Raw genomic sequence first — 17,863 nt, forward strand, 5'->3', positions numbered from 1 at the left:
TTGAACTCTGGTACATTTAGTTGCATTTTAGGACATTTCATTAGTATTTTTATCATTGCATTAGGAGCTTGGAATGTATTTAAATGTTAGCTACTTTTAATTGCGTGTGGAAGGGTTGTGTTTGGTGGTTTGGCAGGTGCAGGATGTGGAGAAAAAAATAAATGAGGGAAGGTTTGTCAGGGCAAAAGGTTGGATAGTTTGCCAACTTGTATACCGTAGCAAATCTAGGAAGATGACTGAGTTAACACTCAACGCATACCATTATCAACCAAACTCTACTTGTACCAGAAAAATCTGCCTAAAAAAAGGAGAAGATATCATGGGCTGTTGGATTTACCCTAGGGAAAAAGCTTATAAAAAGCCAAAGGAGGAAACCTTAAAGTGTGTGGAGATCTAGAGGAAAAAAATAAAGGGTAGCGACTGACTTGAGATAGAAAAAGAAAGACGAAGGCAGCCCCTCTTAGCCACCACAGGACACTGTGCCGCTAGAGTGTGAACTAGACAAGCAAAAGCTATCTTCCTGAAGTTCTTCCATATTTCTTACCTTGTTCCTCCGTGAATTGATTTGATTGAAACTATGTTGGATGATATTTTGGTTTTGAATTTTACTTGCCAACCCATAAGCTAAATCTTATAAGGTTGGGATTACATGATGAAACTTTATTTTCTTTAATGGTTAAAGCATAAATCTGAATTAGTTTACTGTTTCATTCAATTATTTTTATTTCTAAATTGTATGCGTGCAAATCCCTAGACATAGATGACTGTGCAGCATGCCCATAGACTAATCTAATTCTAAAAATGTTAGATTAGTTGGACTAAATTTGAATGATATGATCAAGTACTCGATCGATACTTGTAGTAGGCTCTAGACATAGAGCAATATTCATATAGAAAGAAAACAAAACAATGCAGGATACCATGCTAAAGGCCTATAGACATATACCTCTTAAGGAAAGGTAACTTGAGGATTTTGCTCTCAAAAGAAGAATACCACTTTAGAACTCTTTTAAGCAGTAGATTGAGTATAATTTTGCTGAGGCATTATTGATAGAAAGGGTAGATTCTTAGTAATCCTAACCTTCTAAATCAAAATCGTATATCCTCTATCCTTTGCCGTAGCATCTTGCCATAATATATTTAGTTGTTTACTTGTTAATTACATATTATTCACGTAGTTATTCTCGTAATTGTCGTTGCATTTTTTACTCTTGTTTTGCCTTAGCATTTTCCAGTCTTAGTTAGTACACATTTAGTAGCACACATTATTATTCTTTTAAATTAGCACTGCATACTTATCTTTGTTTTGCCATAGCATAATCATAATTTGTTATAATAACTTAACCACTTTTATACCTAATCCGATCCCTATGGAGACGATCTTACTTATCACTCTATTACTTGATTCGACATGTATACTTGCACAATTCGCATATCATTTTACACGTCACAAGTTTTTGGAATCGTTGTTGAGGATCAACAATTTGGTGATATTTGGTTTTGTTATTTTACTTAGTTCCATTAGTTTTATTTAACTTAATTGTATTTAATTTTTACAGGTTTACCGTCAGTGTATGAGAAGAGACATTCTTGCTAAGAACGAATATCTTTTTGACCTAGAGATCGAAAGAACTTTACAAAGAAGGCGGAAAGAACTACGAAAATGGCTAGGTACGAGAATCATCTTGGTCTCAATGATAATTCGAATGGTCAGGATGTTAATCCTCTTGTTCGTAGGGTGATAGACGACCACAACAGACCAATCCAAGAGCATGTTCTGCCAATTTAGGATGATTTGAATCCAAGGATAGTCAAACCATAAATTCAAGCTCATCAATTTGAGCTGAAACCAGTAATTTCTCAAATGTTACAAATAGTAGGATATTTTAGTGGATTACCTACTAAAGATCTAAGACTGCATTTAAGACTCTTTCTAGAAGTTTGTGACTCATTTAGATAACAAGGTGTTCGTGAAGATGCCCTGAGACTTAAACTATTTCCATGTTCTTTAAGAGATTGTGCGAGAGTATGATTGAATGCTTTGCCGTCAAGAACAGCAGCATCATGGAATAACCATTGCCAATGGTTTTTGCTACGGTATAATCCACCAAATATGAATGCCAAGCTTAGAAATTACATCACATCTTATCAGCAATCAAAGGATGACACACAATATGAAGCTTGGGAACAATTTAAAGACTTAATTCAGAAATATCTGATGCATGGATTTCAACACTGGACTCAGATAACCAATTTTACCCGGACATTTTAAAACTAAATTAAAATAAAAAAATCAAATAAAGTGTCCAGTTTAATGTCCAAATACATAGGCCCAAATAGTTTTTAACCCACTAGCCTAGCCCAATATCCCAATCCAGTAAACCTAAACCCGATTCTGAGCCCAGCAAACCAACGCGGCCCAAAACGGTGGCCCAATTATTATGTGGCTCAACAACTGCAGCAAACCCTAGCAACATTCAGCCTCCAGCGCCGCGGTCACTAGGGCCTTCCCTCATACGTGCGCCTCTATGTCACCGTGCCTCCGTACACTAGCTAGCCACCGTACTTGCAAGGAGGACAAACAAACAAGCAGCGAGACATATAACAACAAAAAAATGAGCATGTGGTAGATTGACAGGAAATACTAGGGGAAAATAGGAAGAAAATGTAAAATTTAGAAAAAAATTTATTCTTTTTCTCAGAGTGGCTATAAAGAGGACCGATGGAACTATGTTTTTTTTTTACGCATTGAGAATACAAAGGAGGAAAAAATATTGAAAGGTGATTTTCGAGTTTCTTTTTTACTTTCATTTTCGCTAGTATCAGTTTTTTTTCTCTTATTTTTGTGTTCAATAGTCATTAGTTAAGAGAGAAAACAATAAAGAGGAAAGGGAAGGACATACCTAAAGGCGAGATTTTTGCTCACTTCGCAGCCATCGGAGTTGGGACGAAGATCGGAGGTCTTCGAAGTCGATATGTCGAACGGCGCAGAGGGTTTTAGTTTAGGTTATGGTCTTTTTGGTGAAAATGTTAGGTTTTTGTTTATTTTAGTTTTAATCTCAGAACTTGAAACGTCGTCGTTTATCATTAATGCAATAGATTCAAAACGGCGTCGTCTGATGACCCAAACCAGAGCGGTGACCCGCCCCGGGGTAGGATTCGCGTCCTTTGGTTTGTTGGTCTATTTATTTAGCAAGTCCCTCCGTGTTTAATGAAATTATGATTTGGTTTCTGTTTTTGATTTGTAATTTATACCTCGAATTTAATTATGTATTCATTTAGATCCGAATGTAAGCAGCGTCGTTTCTGTGATTTACTTGGATTGTTATGATGTTTCTGTTTAATTGCTAGTTTGGTCCTTTAATCTTGAAACAGATTTCGATTTAATACAAATTCAGCTTTCTTTTAAAAAAATTTCACACATTTTTAATTAATTAAATCCTACTTTCATATATTATAATATTTAATATTATTTGTAATATTTATATGGTGTTTAAATTTATTATTATTATAGTTCAAAATGTAACAAATTACTTTTTTTAAATTCATTATACACTAATATTTTGAGTCAATTGTTTAAATTTTGTTCTAATTTAATTATTATCTTAATTTTATTTAAATCTCGATTTAAAATTTGTTGATTATTGTTCTCAACTACAAAAATGTTTTGCATATTTAATTTTGATTTCAAAAGTTTTTTCAATAAATCAACTTTTATAATAATTGTTATTTTTAATATCATTTTAATATTGGCTATTATTATCATAATTTTTGTTATCAATTTTCAAAATTATTTCTCTCATATCTAATGTTGTCTTCAAAAGTTTTAGATAAATTAATTCATATTTTAATTCATCATTTTAAACCTTATTTTAATATTTAGCTTATTATTGAATTTTAAATTTGTTTTAAACCTTCATATTAATTATTATTTTATTTTATTTAAATCAAAGTATCCTTAGGAATTTCATTATTGATTTATTAGAGGTTTAATTATTAATATAGATGAATTATATGTTTGGTTGCTTTTTAATGTAAATTTAGATTACTATTTATCTTTTGCGTTATATATTGCTACTCAATTATATTGTTTGTAAGAATTGCATTTCATTAAAGCATCATAATTGTTTTATTTCATAATCCCAAAAAAGGCTTGGTGTTCATAAGTTCGCGAGAGAATTGTGCCCTAACTTACTGAGCTTCAATTCTTCTCGATGAATTTAGATAATCAAGTACTTATTTTACTAAAATCATACTAATTGTTAAAATAACTTTCTTAAGATCTCAAATGTCAGATCCTAACTTACTGGATACGACATTTTGTTATCTCGATTTTAAAATAAAGGCAATATTTGTAGTTTAAGAATTTCGAGAAATTGAACCCTAACTTACTGGATTCCAATTCCTCGATTGAATTAAATGACCGATATCCTCCTCAAAATATATTTTAAAAAATGGACGAATCTAATCTCAAAGATGAGATCGTTGCGCTCTAACTCACTGAGTGTAGCGGTTTATTTCTTTGAGATGGGTCCGTCTATTCTATCAACTTAATTGTTTAAGTTTTCATGTCATGGGATTGTATTTTAAAATCTTTTCAAAGTTTCGACACTAAGCCATTAAACAATCGATTCGGTATCAATCTTGGGAGTTACGAGGGTGCTAACCCTTCCTCGTGCGTAATCGACTCCCGAACCTGTTTTCTCAAAAATTCGCAAACCTAAAATTATTTTCAAGGTGATCCGATCACACCACAATAGATCGGTGGCGACTCTCTATTTTTATTTTCAAAGTCGATTCTCATTTTTTAAATATAAAATAAAAGTGGTTTCGACAGCTTGGCGACTCCGTTGGGGACAAAATAGGAGAGTCAGGCCGTAAAATTGATTATTTTTGTCTTATTGTCGAAAATTAAAAATTTGATTTGAAAAACTACTATCTTCTCTTTGCATTTGTTTACATGATTACTGTAAATTGAATTTTATATTTTTTGTCATCATATTACATGAAGGCTATTTTTGTCTTACCCCTCTAAGTGGGAGTGAGAAGCTACTCTTTCGTGAGGTTTTCACCTCCGTGCAGGATAGTGGATCACTTTCGGGATACATCCGTACCTATGTCTTCATGAGATCTTCATCTCCGTGCAGCCATAGGGAAATGTATTCCCCTGAACCGAACTCGGTCTATATGAGCCTATAATGGGTGAAGATTGAGGAATCTGCTGGTTCAGGTACCTTGACTCTAGAACCAAACCTCATATAGCTGACTTAGGAGACCAACCTGGTTAGAATTATTCCAACCTCTAGCGATTACCCGGATAGGTGCTTGATTTTCTTATACTTGCTTTGAATTGTTGTGGTGTTATACTGACTTGTTTGTGTTTTGTTGATATGTTGCATGTCATTGCATATTTCAAGGAGTGTCGATTCAAGTTCAGTTACCAAATTAGAAAATTGTCATGGCAAACAATTTTCTTGATAAAGTGGAGGACAATGCCATTGTCTGTATATGGTCAGAGAAAGTACAATTGGAAAAAGGAGACAGTCTAGCTAAGGATTATAGGTCAGAGCTTTGGGACTACACTCGTATTAGTATGACGCAAAATAGCCTTCAGGAGTTGAGTGAGATTTGGGATTGGTGGGATGATGAAACCAAGCAGTTGTTCTACTCTAATTATGGGGACTTGCCGTACTTACTTAACATTAAGGTGGATGAACGACCGTTTCACGCTCTCGCTCAATATTGGAATCCTGCATATAGCTGTTTTACTTTTGGGAATGTAGATTTGGTGCCTACAGTAGAGGAGTATACGGCTTTACTGCACTGCCCTAGGCTTCAGGTTGATAAAGCATATTCCGAAGCCGCATATGTCCCAGCATTTTGGAAGAAATTAATGAGTATTACGGGAATGAGCGAACAATGGATCACGGCCAGGATTAAACAGAAGGGTGAGTGTAAATGTATCCCATGGAGGAATTTGCGAGACTTGATCCTAGCACATCCTGATGGAAAAAAGAAGGTTGATGTGTTTGCTTTGAGTATCTACGAGTTAGTGATTTTCCCTAGGGCACTAGGGCATGTTGACGAAGCTGTTTTAGATCTTTTTGATCAGTTGGGTAAAGGGGTTACACCTGTTCCTGCGATTTTGGCTGAAACGTTTAGATCTTTGAACGCGTGTAGGCGAGCTGGTGAAGGCAGATTTATAGGTTGTGTGCAACTGTTGATAGCTTGGTTCCATAGTCATTTCTGGAAGGTTGAAAAATTATCGTATTCGGTTTTCTCTGAGCATTACTCCCCGTTAAAGGAGATAGTGGCTACCCCCAGAAGGGACGATATATCAGAAGAAAATTGGATAGCAATTTTGCAAAATCTTCAAGAGGATGATGTGGAATGGAGAGCTCCTTGGTTGATTCCTGATGGAATTCTCTACCATTGTAGAAGCTTTGATTGGGTTCCGTTGCTTGGGATTTGGGGAGCCGTCAGATATGCACCTTTGCTGGTCCTAAGGCAATACAATTCAAGACAGTTTGTGTCGGCAACGTATGGTTTAGCTCAATGTGAGTTCTCGTACTGAGGAGACAATTACAAGAAAAAGGTGAATGAAATTTCTCATGCTTGGAATTAGGTTCACAGGATGAAAAGGCTAGCTGTGGGTTCGATGACAACTCTAGAGTACGGTGAGTGGCTACGTAAAAGGATTAATGATAACATCCTGGAGTTAAACTTGGAGAGTGTTCGACCAATGGAAGAGTATCTACAAGTGATCCCATCAGAGTTGGAGATTATAAAACAAGATTTTGAAAAGAGGAATTTAGAACTTGAAAAGAAAATAGAGCGGTTGGAAGAAGAGAAGATGCATTTGAGGCTAGACGTCGACGTCCAAAAATTAGAAGCTGAAAAATTAAAGAAGGGGAAGAATAAAGTAGAGGAGGATCTTGATAACTTATAGATGGACTACAAGAGGTTACAAGTATCAATGAGAACTGTCGGGCTGGGAAAAACTTTAGAGCAGTGGCGACAGGAGATCCAGGAAGAAAGAAGCAAAGCCGATCGGTGGGAAAGAAGGTCCCGGGAGACTCAAGTTCAAAAAGAGACCTTAGAGCGGCAGGTGTTAGAAACTCAAAACTATCAAGTGGACTTGAAAGCTAGAATAGCGGAACTCGAGAGATCACTTGCTGCGTATAGAAGTCGTAATTCTGTAGTGGAATTAAGGGCAAGTCTGTGCAAGATTGAAGAATTGAAAAAGAGGATAGAAGGATTGGAGTACACATTACAAGGCTGTAGACAACGGATCGAATCCTTGGAAGGAAACGAAGAGCGTTGGAGGGAGCAACTTTATCATTCGTAGAATCAGATTCAAAACAGGGATTACATTATGGGCAGAGCTATTGCTCAGGTTCGGGAGGTAGCTGATCATTTGTAAACAATGGCGATTCAGACTGATGTTTTAAGTGTAAAGTATGAACTAGAATCGGACCAGGGTCAGGAGTTAGCTTCATTGTTGAAAGAAGTTAGAGCTCTGAGCATTAGGGCAAAGCGATGTCTATAGTTCATTTTATGTAAAGAATTTTGTTTATCAATAAAGTTTTCTAAGAAGAAATTGAATCAGAATTGACGCTCCTTTTTGCATTCATTTCATGCATCTGCATTGCATGTCATCATATGCATTCAAGATTATTAAAAAGGGGTTTTAATTGGTTAAAATTGTGCTTCAGTTAATTTGGAAACCGGCAAAAACTCATCAACCAAACACCGCTATGGTACCTGTGCAAAATCAAGAATTATGGATCAACGATTGGAAAAGTTAGAGTGACTTTAAAAGGAAATGCAAGATCAGTTACAGATACAAATGAAGGAACAATTTGAAAAAATTCAATAGGACATTTCAAAAAAGATGTTGGAGTCTCAAAAGGACATGATGACTAAGCTGATGCAATTATTAAAAGGATTAAATAAGGGGAAAGGCCCTATGATTAATGATGAAGAAGAAGACAAGACTGGACCCACCTATCCTCCAGGCTTTACGCCTCCGCATGCGCAGGTTCAAACTGAGGTGCAGCCACGTAGATCCTCTGTTTCAATAAGGCCTAAGCAGTTTCAAGCCGATACTCCAATACCGATGAACTCCCAAGCTGGATCAAGTTCTAACCCCAATGAAAACCCAGTTAATCTTGCTGTCCTAAACTTCGATGAAGCAGCTGAGAATGATAAAGAAAAGGAAGAATTACCAAAACAGTTTGAGGAGAAATGGAAATGGTTTGAAGAGAAGTTTAAGGTGATAGAAAACATTGAAAGTTATCGTGGAATAGAAGCAAAAGATCTGAGTCTGGTTCCGGATTTGGTACTTCCTTACAAGTTTAAAATGCCAGAATTTGAGAAATATAGTGGGACCAGTTGCCCTGAAGCCCATATTACAATGCTCTGGAGGAGAATGACTGGGTACATTAACAATGATCAACTGTTAATACATTGTTTTCAGGATAGCCTCATTGGGGCGGCGTCTAAATGGTATAACCAGTTGAGCCGGGCCAAAATCAGCACTTGGAGGGATTTGGCGCAGGCTTTTATGAGACAGTACAGTCATGTATCTTAAATAATGCCTGATAGAATTACTTTGTAGAACTTGGAAAAGAAATCAAACGAAAGTTTTAGACAGTATGCACAGAGGTGGAGAGAGATTGCAGTTCAAGTTCAGCCACCACTTTTGGAAAAAGAAATGATGATGCTTTTCATCAACACATTAAAGGCATCGTTTATCATGCACATGTTAGGAAGTACCTCAAAGAGTTTCATAGATATAATCATGAATGGCGAAATGATTGAACATGCTATTAAAAGTGGAAAAATAGACGGTGGGGAGAATAATCGAAGGTCAGCTTCAAAGAAAAGAGAAGGTGAAGTAAACAATGTGAACGCATACAGTAAATCAATTACAGTGAATTAACTAGGGAAGATGGTTGCTAATCAACAAGGCTTATCGAAACAAGAATCGAGAATGAGGCAAAGTATTGAGAAGCCCCAGTTTACTTCCATTCGAATGACATATAAAGAGTTGTATCAGAAGTTATTTAATGCACATGTTATTACTCCTCGTTACTTGAATCCTCTACAACCCCCGTATCCAAAATGGTATGACACGATCGCACAATGTGACTAGCATGCGGGGATTTCAGGACACTCAATAGAAAATTGTACCACTTTCAAGAAGGTTGTAGAAGGACTTATAAAGTTAGGTGTTGTAAAATTTGATGACTCACCCAGCACAGAAGGTCCATTGCCCAATCATGATGATAAGGGAGTGAATATGTTGAGCGAAGGTATGGGGGAAGAAGTCAAGACTAACATTGCTGAAGTAAGAACTCCATTGAAGCGGGTATGGAAAGAGATGGCAAAAAGAGGGTTAGTTATTTCAGATTTGGAGGAAGGGTACGAGATGGGAAATTATTGTGAATTCTACCATAAAACAGGGCACGAAATCCAAGAATGTGAAGGATTCAGGGCTTTGGTTCAAAGCATGATGGATAACAAGGAGATGAGGTTTTATGAAGATGCGGAAGAAAGGAAAAACATATGCGCGACAGAGTCGGGAACAGGGACCCCAAAAATAAATCATCCTGTAGTCATTATCTCACGCCCTAAGAGTAATGAGGCTAGGGCTCAGGTAACACCAAAAATTGTAATCACGAAACTGTCAAGTTTCACATATAAGGATGACAAAATGGTCCCGTGGAATTACGGATGCAATGTGACAATCCCAGGGAAAGAAGTTGAGGGCAATATAGTAAAAGAATACCAGGAAAGGTGTTCTTATACACGTAATAGGAAGCGTTATGACACTCGAGCAGAGTTGCCAAGAGAAAAGACTCCGACGGTGGAACAGAGGAAAGGGAAGGCGGTGGAATCTGAGCCATTGGTTAATGAACCAATAAAAGAAGAAGAAGCAAAAGAGTTTTTGAAGTTTTTGAAACATAGTGAATACAGTGTTGTGGAGCAACTGCACAAACAATCAGCCCGCATTTCTGTATTAGCTTTGCTCCTAAGTTCAAAAGTACATCGAAGTGCACTGATGAAAGTACTAAACGAAACATATGTGGCCGATGACATCTCAGTCAATAAATTGGATCGCTTGGTCAACAATATAAGTGCTGACAATTTTATCCTCTTCAATGATGATGAAATACCGTCTGGAGGTAGGGGTTCTACTAAAGCTCTACACATTATGACCCGATGTCAAGGGGACACATTACCGGGGGTTTTGATCGATAATGGATCCGTATTGAACGTATTGCCTTTGTCCACTCTTAATCGATTACCTGTGGACAGTTCACATATGAAACCCTGCCAGAATATAGTAAGGGCATTTGATGGAACATAAAGAAGGGTTATAGAAAGAATTGAAATACCATTAAGAATTGGCCCAATTACTTATGAGGTGGACTTTTTAGTAATGGATATTAAGCCTTCCTGCAATTGTTTATTGGGGAGACCGTGGATACACTCGGTAGGGGCAGTACCTTCATCGTTACATTAGAAGGTGAAGCTAATATCAGAGGGTTGATTGGTAATAATAAGTGCGGAGGAGGATATTATCGCGATGGTAACGGGTGATGCACCTTATGTAGAGACCAATGATGAGGTAGTGGAATGTTCTTTCCGTTCCTTGGAATTTGTGAACACAATGTTTATCGCTGAAGGAAACAGGATCCCGGTGCCAAAGATATCCAAGACTACTGAGATGGGTCTGCAGTTTCTGGTAGGAAGAGGAGCTTCGCTAGGAAAAGGGTTGGGAAGGTACCTTCAAGGAAGGGTTGAAGCACCCATGCTGAAGGGAAAGTTTGATCATTTTGGTTTAGGTTACCAGCCTGATATGAAACAAAGGAGAAAAGAAGTGGAGAAACGGCAGGAGAGAAGAAGGGCACGTTTAAGCGAAAAGGAAGTCAAGTGGGAACCTTTGACCTTCCCTCATATATCTAAATCCTTTATGTCGGGTGGGTTTATTTACCCTGAGCGAGGGGTGTCCAGAAGGGAAGGCATTGAAGAGATGTTCGAAAAAGTTCATATCAATGCTATAGAGACAGCTGAAAGAAGGTCATTACTGGAGATTTGCCCTTACGAACCTGGGAGTGAGCTAAACAATTGGACTGCGGAAGAAATACCTGTAGTCTTTAGAGCTTATTCTGAGTAATATGCAAAACATTATTGTTGTTTTTAGCCTGAGAATGATAAGAAATCCTTTGTGAAATAGGCTTAAGTCTGAATATCTTTATCCTAATAAAATACATCTTTGCATTCATTTCGAGCAATTATTCTTTTATTCTTTCCAAGCGAGTAAATATTTGTCATTTGATTAATTGTCTTCCAAATATTTTTCATTTATAACCTGATCGTACAAATAATTATTCATAAATTTACACTTTGTATATTCTTTAGTGTATCCCCATAGGTCCTCAAATATCAATGACATGAGTGATGTTGTTTCAAACACGGAGTCTCTTTTTGAGCAAGACATGTGTTCGGAAGGATCTCTGACTTTGAAAATGATGAAGACTATGGTGTATCTCCAGACTTATTGAGAATGGTGGAGCAAGAGGATAAACAAATCCTACATCATAAGGAACCATTAGAAATTGTGAGCCTAGAGGAAGGAAAAGAGGTGAAAATCGGAACTGATATCACCGCAAAGACAAAATATGACCTCATTGAGTTACTCCGAGAGTTCAAAAATGTTTTCGCATGGTCCTACCAGGATATGCCAGGGCTAAATACTAGCATTGTGGTACATCGTTTACCTATAAAAGAGGATTGCAAACCAGTTCAGCAGAAGCTCAGAAGAATGAGACCTGATATTGTGTTGAAAATAAAAGAGGAGGTCAAAAGCGCCGATCTTTGGGTTCTTACAGGAGGTTAAGTACTCAGAATGGGTAGCAAACATCGTCCCTGTTCCCAAAAAGGATGGAATGGTACGAATGTGTGTGGATTATAGGCACCTGAATAAGGCTAGTCCAAAAGACAATTTTCTGCTGCCGCATATTGACACTTTGGTAGATAACACAGCTGGCTACTCATTATTTTCTTTCATGGACGGCTTTTTTGGATACAATCAAATAAAGATGCATCTTGAGGACATGAGGAAAACCACATTCATTACCTTATGGGGAACATTTTGTTACAAGGTAATACCTTTTGGATTGAAGAATGCGGGAGCAACGTATCAAAGAGCTATGGTGACTTTGTTTCATGATATGATGCATAATGACATCAAAGTCTATGTTGATGATATGATTGCAAAGTCTAGAACTGAAGAAGAGCATGTTCAAGTCTTGAAAAAATTTATTTTTGAGATTGAGGAAATTTCAGCTTAAGCTTAACCCAGCAAAATGTATGTTTAGAGCTAGATCAGGGAAGTTATTAGGCTTCATAGTTAGCAGAAAGGGGATTGAAGTTGACCTAGATAAAGTTAAAGCAATACGAGATTTACCTCCTCCGCGCACTCAGAAGGAAGTTCGAGGTTTCCTTGGGAGATTGAATTACATTGCTCGGTTCATCTCACAACTGACAGGGAAATGTGATCCAGTATTTCGTCTTCTGAAGAAACATAATTCGGGTGAACGGGACGATGAATGTCAGAGGGCTTTTGACAAGATAAAGCAATACTTGGCTAATACTCCAGTGCTATCACCGCCAAGTCCAGATAGGCCATTGATACTATATCTAACGGTGTTTGAGAATTCCATGGGATGCGTATTGGGCTAATATAATGAGACGAGAAGAAAGAAAAGGCAATATACTATCTCAGCAAGAAATTCACTGATTGCGAAATGAGATACTCATCAATTGAGAAGTTATGTTGTGCTTTAATCTGGGCAACCCGAAGACTAAGGCAGTATATGTTGTATCATATGACTTGGCTAATTTCAAAGTTAGATACTTTAAAGTATATGACGGAGTCAACTACTTTAAACGGGAGAATGGCTAGATGGCAGATCCTGCTCTATGAATTTGACATAGCATATGTAAGTTAGAAGGCAATAAAGGGGAGTGCAATAGCTGATTTCCTAGCTAGTAGAGCCTTGGAGGACTAAGAGTCTTTGGACTTTGATTTTCCAAATGAGGACCTGATGTATGTGGCGATCACTGAAGAAAATCCTTAAATGGATCACGTATGGAGGTTAAATTTTGATGGAGCTTCAAATGCTACGGGTAATGGAATTGGGGCAGTTTTGGTATCCCCAAATGGAGATCATTATCCTGTTGCTAGCAAGTTGGACTTGGATTGCACAAATAATATGGCAGAATATGAAGCATGTATTATGGGCATTCGTGCAGCTATTGAACGAAACATCAAAGTGCTAAGAGTATATGGGGATTCCGCATTGGTGATATACCAACTCAAAGGGGAATGGGAAACTAGAGACCCTAAGTTAATCGGTTATAGAAAACTGGTCCTCGAATTGGCTGATGAGTTTGATGATATCACCTTCTCTTATCTCCAACGAGAGGAAAACCAGATGGCTGATGCATTGGCTACTCTAGCTGCGATGATTCAGGTGAACAGACTCGAGGTAATGAGGCCTATTCAGATGAGCATATATAAAGTTCCGGCTCATTGCCACAGTATTGAAGAAGAGGGAAAAGATGATCACCCTTGGTATCAGAGTATACTACAGTATGTGAAGAATCGAAAATACCCTAATCAAGCGACAGAAAACGACAAGAGAACGCTGAGAAGAATAGCCATTGAGTATGTCTTAGATGGGGAAGTGTTGTACAAAATAGGGAAAGATCAAGTACTGTTAAGATGTGTAGATGCCATGGAGGCTAGAAAGATCCTAGAGGAAGTCCATGAGGGCATTTGCGGAACCCATGCAAATGGTTTTACAATGGCCAGACAGATCATGAGATTTGGATACTATTGGTCTACTATGGAAGGGGACTGCATTAGCTATGCCAAGAAGTGTCATAAATGTCAGATTTATGGAGATAAGATACATGTACCTCCCTCACCTTTGCACGCTATGACTGCTCCGTGGCAGTTCTCCATGTGGGGTATGGATGTTATTGGGCCAATATCACCAAAGGCTTCGAATGGGCATCGTTTCATCTTTGTGGTCATTGATTACTTTACCAAATGGGTGGAAGCTGCTTCATATGCAAATGTCACGAAATCGGCGGTTAGTAAATTCTTGAAAAAGGAGATCATTTGTCGATATGGAATGCCTAAAAGAATCATATCCAACAATGCGTTGAATTTGAATAATAACACAATAGCAGAGGTTTGTAGTCAGTTCAAGATCAGTCACCATAACTCGTCCCCATATCGCCCAAAAATGAATGGTGCAGTGGAGGCGGCCAATAAGAATATTAAGAGAATTGTGGGAAAAATGACAGAAACCTACAAGGATTGGCATGAAAAGCTATCATTTGCTCTCTTAGCTTACCGAACATCTGTTAGGACCTCTACTGGGGCAACACCCTTTTCTCTAGTTTATAGGATGGAAGCTGTTTTACCCATTCAAGTGGAGATTCCTTCTCTTCGGGTATTAGCTGAATTGAAATTGGATGAGGCAGAATGGATTCAGTCTCGATACGACCAGTTGAACTTAATAAAAGGGAAAATGTTGAGAGCCATCCAACATGGTCATATGTATCAAAAACGGATGATGCGAGCCTATAACAAAAAGGTTCGTCCCAGAGAATTCCACGAAGGGGATCTGGTGTTGAAGAAAATTCTCCCTATACAAAAAGACTTTAGAGGAAAATGGTTGCCAAATTGGAAGGGTCCTTAGGTCGTAAAGAAAGCCTTTTCTGGTGGAGCTTTGATTCTAAGTGAGATGGATGGAAAAAACTTGCCAAATCCTGTAAATTCAGACTCAGTCAAGAAATACTTCACTTGAAGGAAAGGGATCAAAGTGAAAACCCGCAAAAAGGCGCTTTGATTCCTAAAAAAAAAAATTGATGATGAAAAATAAAAATTGAAAGGCTAAGGGGAAAACCCGCAAAGGGCACCTTAGGCCAAAGGGGGATTTGAGTTGAAAACTCGAAAAGGGCGGCTCAAATATTGATCAGAATAGGGCATGAAGTGTTTAGAGCAGCTTGTATCTTGATCAGATCGGGGCGTGGCAATCTTGCTATGCCTGAATCAACAAGAAGAGATAGGCGACGTCTTAGGGCATAACAAAGCACTGAAGATCTCCTAAACACATGTCAAACTCAGAATGGCCTTTAGAAAGTTTGTACAGAGAAGTTCAAGCTGCGATATCTGGGGGACCCAATTCTCCTATTATTTATACGGAATTTGTTGATTCTTGGAATACTTTTTTTTCTTTTCCAAGATATACATTCCCAATAAATTTCTTTATTATCCTTCTTTACTATTTGTGATAATTTATTCATTTTGAGCTAGGCCCAAAACCAACTCTATTCTTATCCATTGTTATGACCATTTTTGCAAGCATGTTGCATTGGAATAATAATTAATGGACTAATAAAACTTTCACAAAGGAAGTTTTGCATATTACTCTGAAAAGTTTCTAAATAATATAGGAACCTGAAACAGGACTATTGTTTAGAACACACCAAATTTAAAGGTCGGAAATTTGAGAAGGAAAAGTCTAAATTTGGACTTTCTCTTTGGATTTTGTTGTCAAATGCATTGATTGAACAAAATAACAAGATGTCATGTTAAAGATAAAGCTTAAATAAACGAGTAAGCAATGACCATCAGGCAATGGGAAGAGGTTACCTCAGAGAAAAGAGTCTTCACTTATGCATGAGTCTTTGGTACGACACCCCGAAAATGGTGTAAGAAACCAGAACGATCCAGATCCTATATCCTTGAATTGTGATAAGAGAGGATTGAGGAAAAGCCACATATTTCTACCTTTGGGTTACAGTGGGAGAGTGATGGTACAAATTTTGGGGCCCCAATTGATTAAACTTTAAGGTTTACAGTGGGGGCAATCTGACTAAGTGATGCTTTGAAGAAGCCGGTCAAGCGAGAAGGCATTGTAGCACGTCAGTGTTAAAGCCTTAATAAACTTCGAGTAATGACAACCTAAGCGGGATCATTTTCGAAAAAACAAAATTCTGCACTCATGCAAACACCATTTACACATGTCTAGTTAGGAGCATTTGATTCATTTTGATCATGCCATCCTAATCATTAGGCATAATTAGGTTCATTATACAGGTCATGTTCCCCAGAGAACAGATCAGTGAAGATCGGAAACAAAGCCTTGCCTCCAGCGGTTGCAGTGGAGCTAGTTAAAGATGACAGATCTTATCTCCCTAAGCACTAGCGGAGTAGATTGAAGACGGTGAATCTTATCTTCCCTAGGAGTAGGGAAACAGATTTAAGCCATAAGTCCTATGCCCCTGACCATTAGTGGAATAGGTTGGAAACTACAGATCTTGCCTCCCTAAGCAGTAGCGGAGTAGATCAAAGACGGAGGATCTTATCTCTCTGAAGTTACAGTAGAGTAGATCGCATCAAGTCTTATCTCCCTGAGATTACAGTGGAATAAACCGAAGAATCTCAGATCTTATCCCCCTGAGATTACAGCGGAGCAGATTGAAGCTAGTAATCCTATCTCCCTGAGATTACAGTGGAGTAGATTAAAATAATAGATCTTACCTCTCTGAAGTTGCAGTAGAGTAGACCGCATCAAGTCTTCCCGACTAGAGATAGCAAATATTGTTCTTTCAGGAGCTACAAGCTACGAATCCTATCTCCCTGGAGTTGCAGTGGAGTGGATCGAAACGCCGATTCCTATACCTCTGAAGATGCAGTAGGATGGAATAAGGCTACATAAAGATGAACACCAAGATCCAGTACGATTGGGCAAAATTTGTTATTTTTGAATCTTTGCTTCGTTCCTGTTGCACGACAACGAGCAAAGAGGGGCAGCTGTAATAACCAATTTTACCCGGACATTTTAAAACTAAATTAAAATACAAAAATCAAATAAAGTGTCCAGTTTAATGTCCAAATACATAGGCCCAAATTGTTTTTAACCCACTAGCCTAGCCCAATATCCCAATCCAGTAAACCTAAACCCGATTCTGAGCCCAGCAAACCAACGCGGCCCAAAACGGTGGCCCAATTATTATATGGCTCAGCAACTGCAGCAAACCCTAGCAACATTCACCTCCAAAGGTCATGCGGTCACTGTGGCCTTCCTCGCACGCGCCTCCACGTCATCAAGACCTCAGACGCTAGCTAGCCACCGTACCTACAAGGAGGACAAACAAACAAGCAGCGAGACATATAACAACAAAAAAAATGAGCATATGGTAGATTGACAGCAAATACTAGGGGAAAATAGGAAGAAAATGTAAAGTTTAGAAAAAAAAATTTATTCTTTTTCTCAGAGTGGCTATAAAGAGGACCGATGGAGCTATGTATTTTTTTTACGCATTGAGAATACAAAAGAGGAAAAAATATTGAAAGGTGATTTCCGAGTTTCTTTTTTACTTCCATTTTCGCTAGTATCAATTTTTTTTCTCTTATTTTTGTGTTCAATAGTCATTAGTTAAGAGAGAAAACAATAAAGAGGAAAGGGAAGGACATACCTGAAGGCGAGATTTTTGCTCACTCTGCAGCCATCGGAGTTGGGGCGAAGATCGGAGGTCTTCAAAGTCTATCTGTCGAACGGCGTAGAGGGTTTTAGTTTAGGTTATGGTCTTTCTAGTGAAAATGTTAGGTTTTTGTTTATTTTAGTTTTAATCTCAAAACTTGAAACGTCGCCGTTTATCATTAATGCAATAGATTCAAAACGGCGTCGTCTGATAACCCAAACCCGAGTGGTGACCCACCCCGGGGTAGGATCCGCGTCCTTTGGTTTGTTGGTCTATTTATTTAGCA

The 17,863-nt window shown here is 38.0% G+C and overlaps 1 non-coding gene across 1 annotated transcript; it reads right to left on the reverse strand.

Annotated features, from left to right (window-relative positions):
- Positions 1-2,122: 2,122 nt before the first annotated feature.
- LOC128042179 (small nucleolar RNA R71) lies at positions 2,123-2,229 on the reverse strand. Its single transcript, XR_008197385.1, has one exon. It is a non-coding gene; the product is annotated as a small nucleolar RNA R71 (small nucleolar RNA).
- Positions 2,230-17,863: the final 15,634 nt, after the last annotated feature.

The sequence above is a fragment of the Gossypium raimondii genome, chromosome 6 (genome assembly GCF_025698545.1).
Source record: "Gossypium raimondii isolate GPD5lz chromosome 6, ASM2569854v1, whole genome shotgun sequence".
Classification (NCBI taxonomy): domain Eukaryota; kingdom Viridiplantae; phylum Streptophyta; class Magnoliopsida; order Malvales; family Malvaceae; genus Gossypium; species Gossypium raimondii.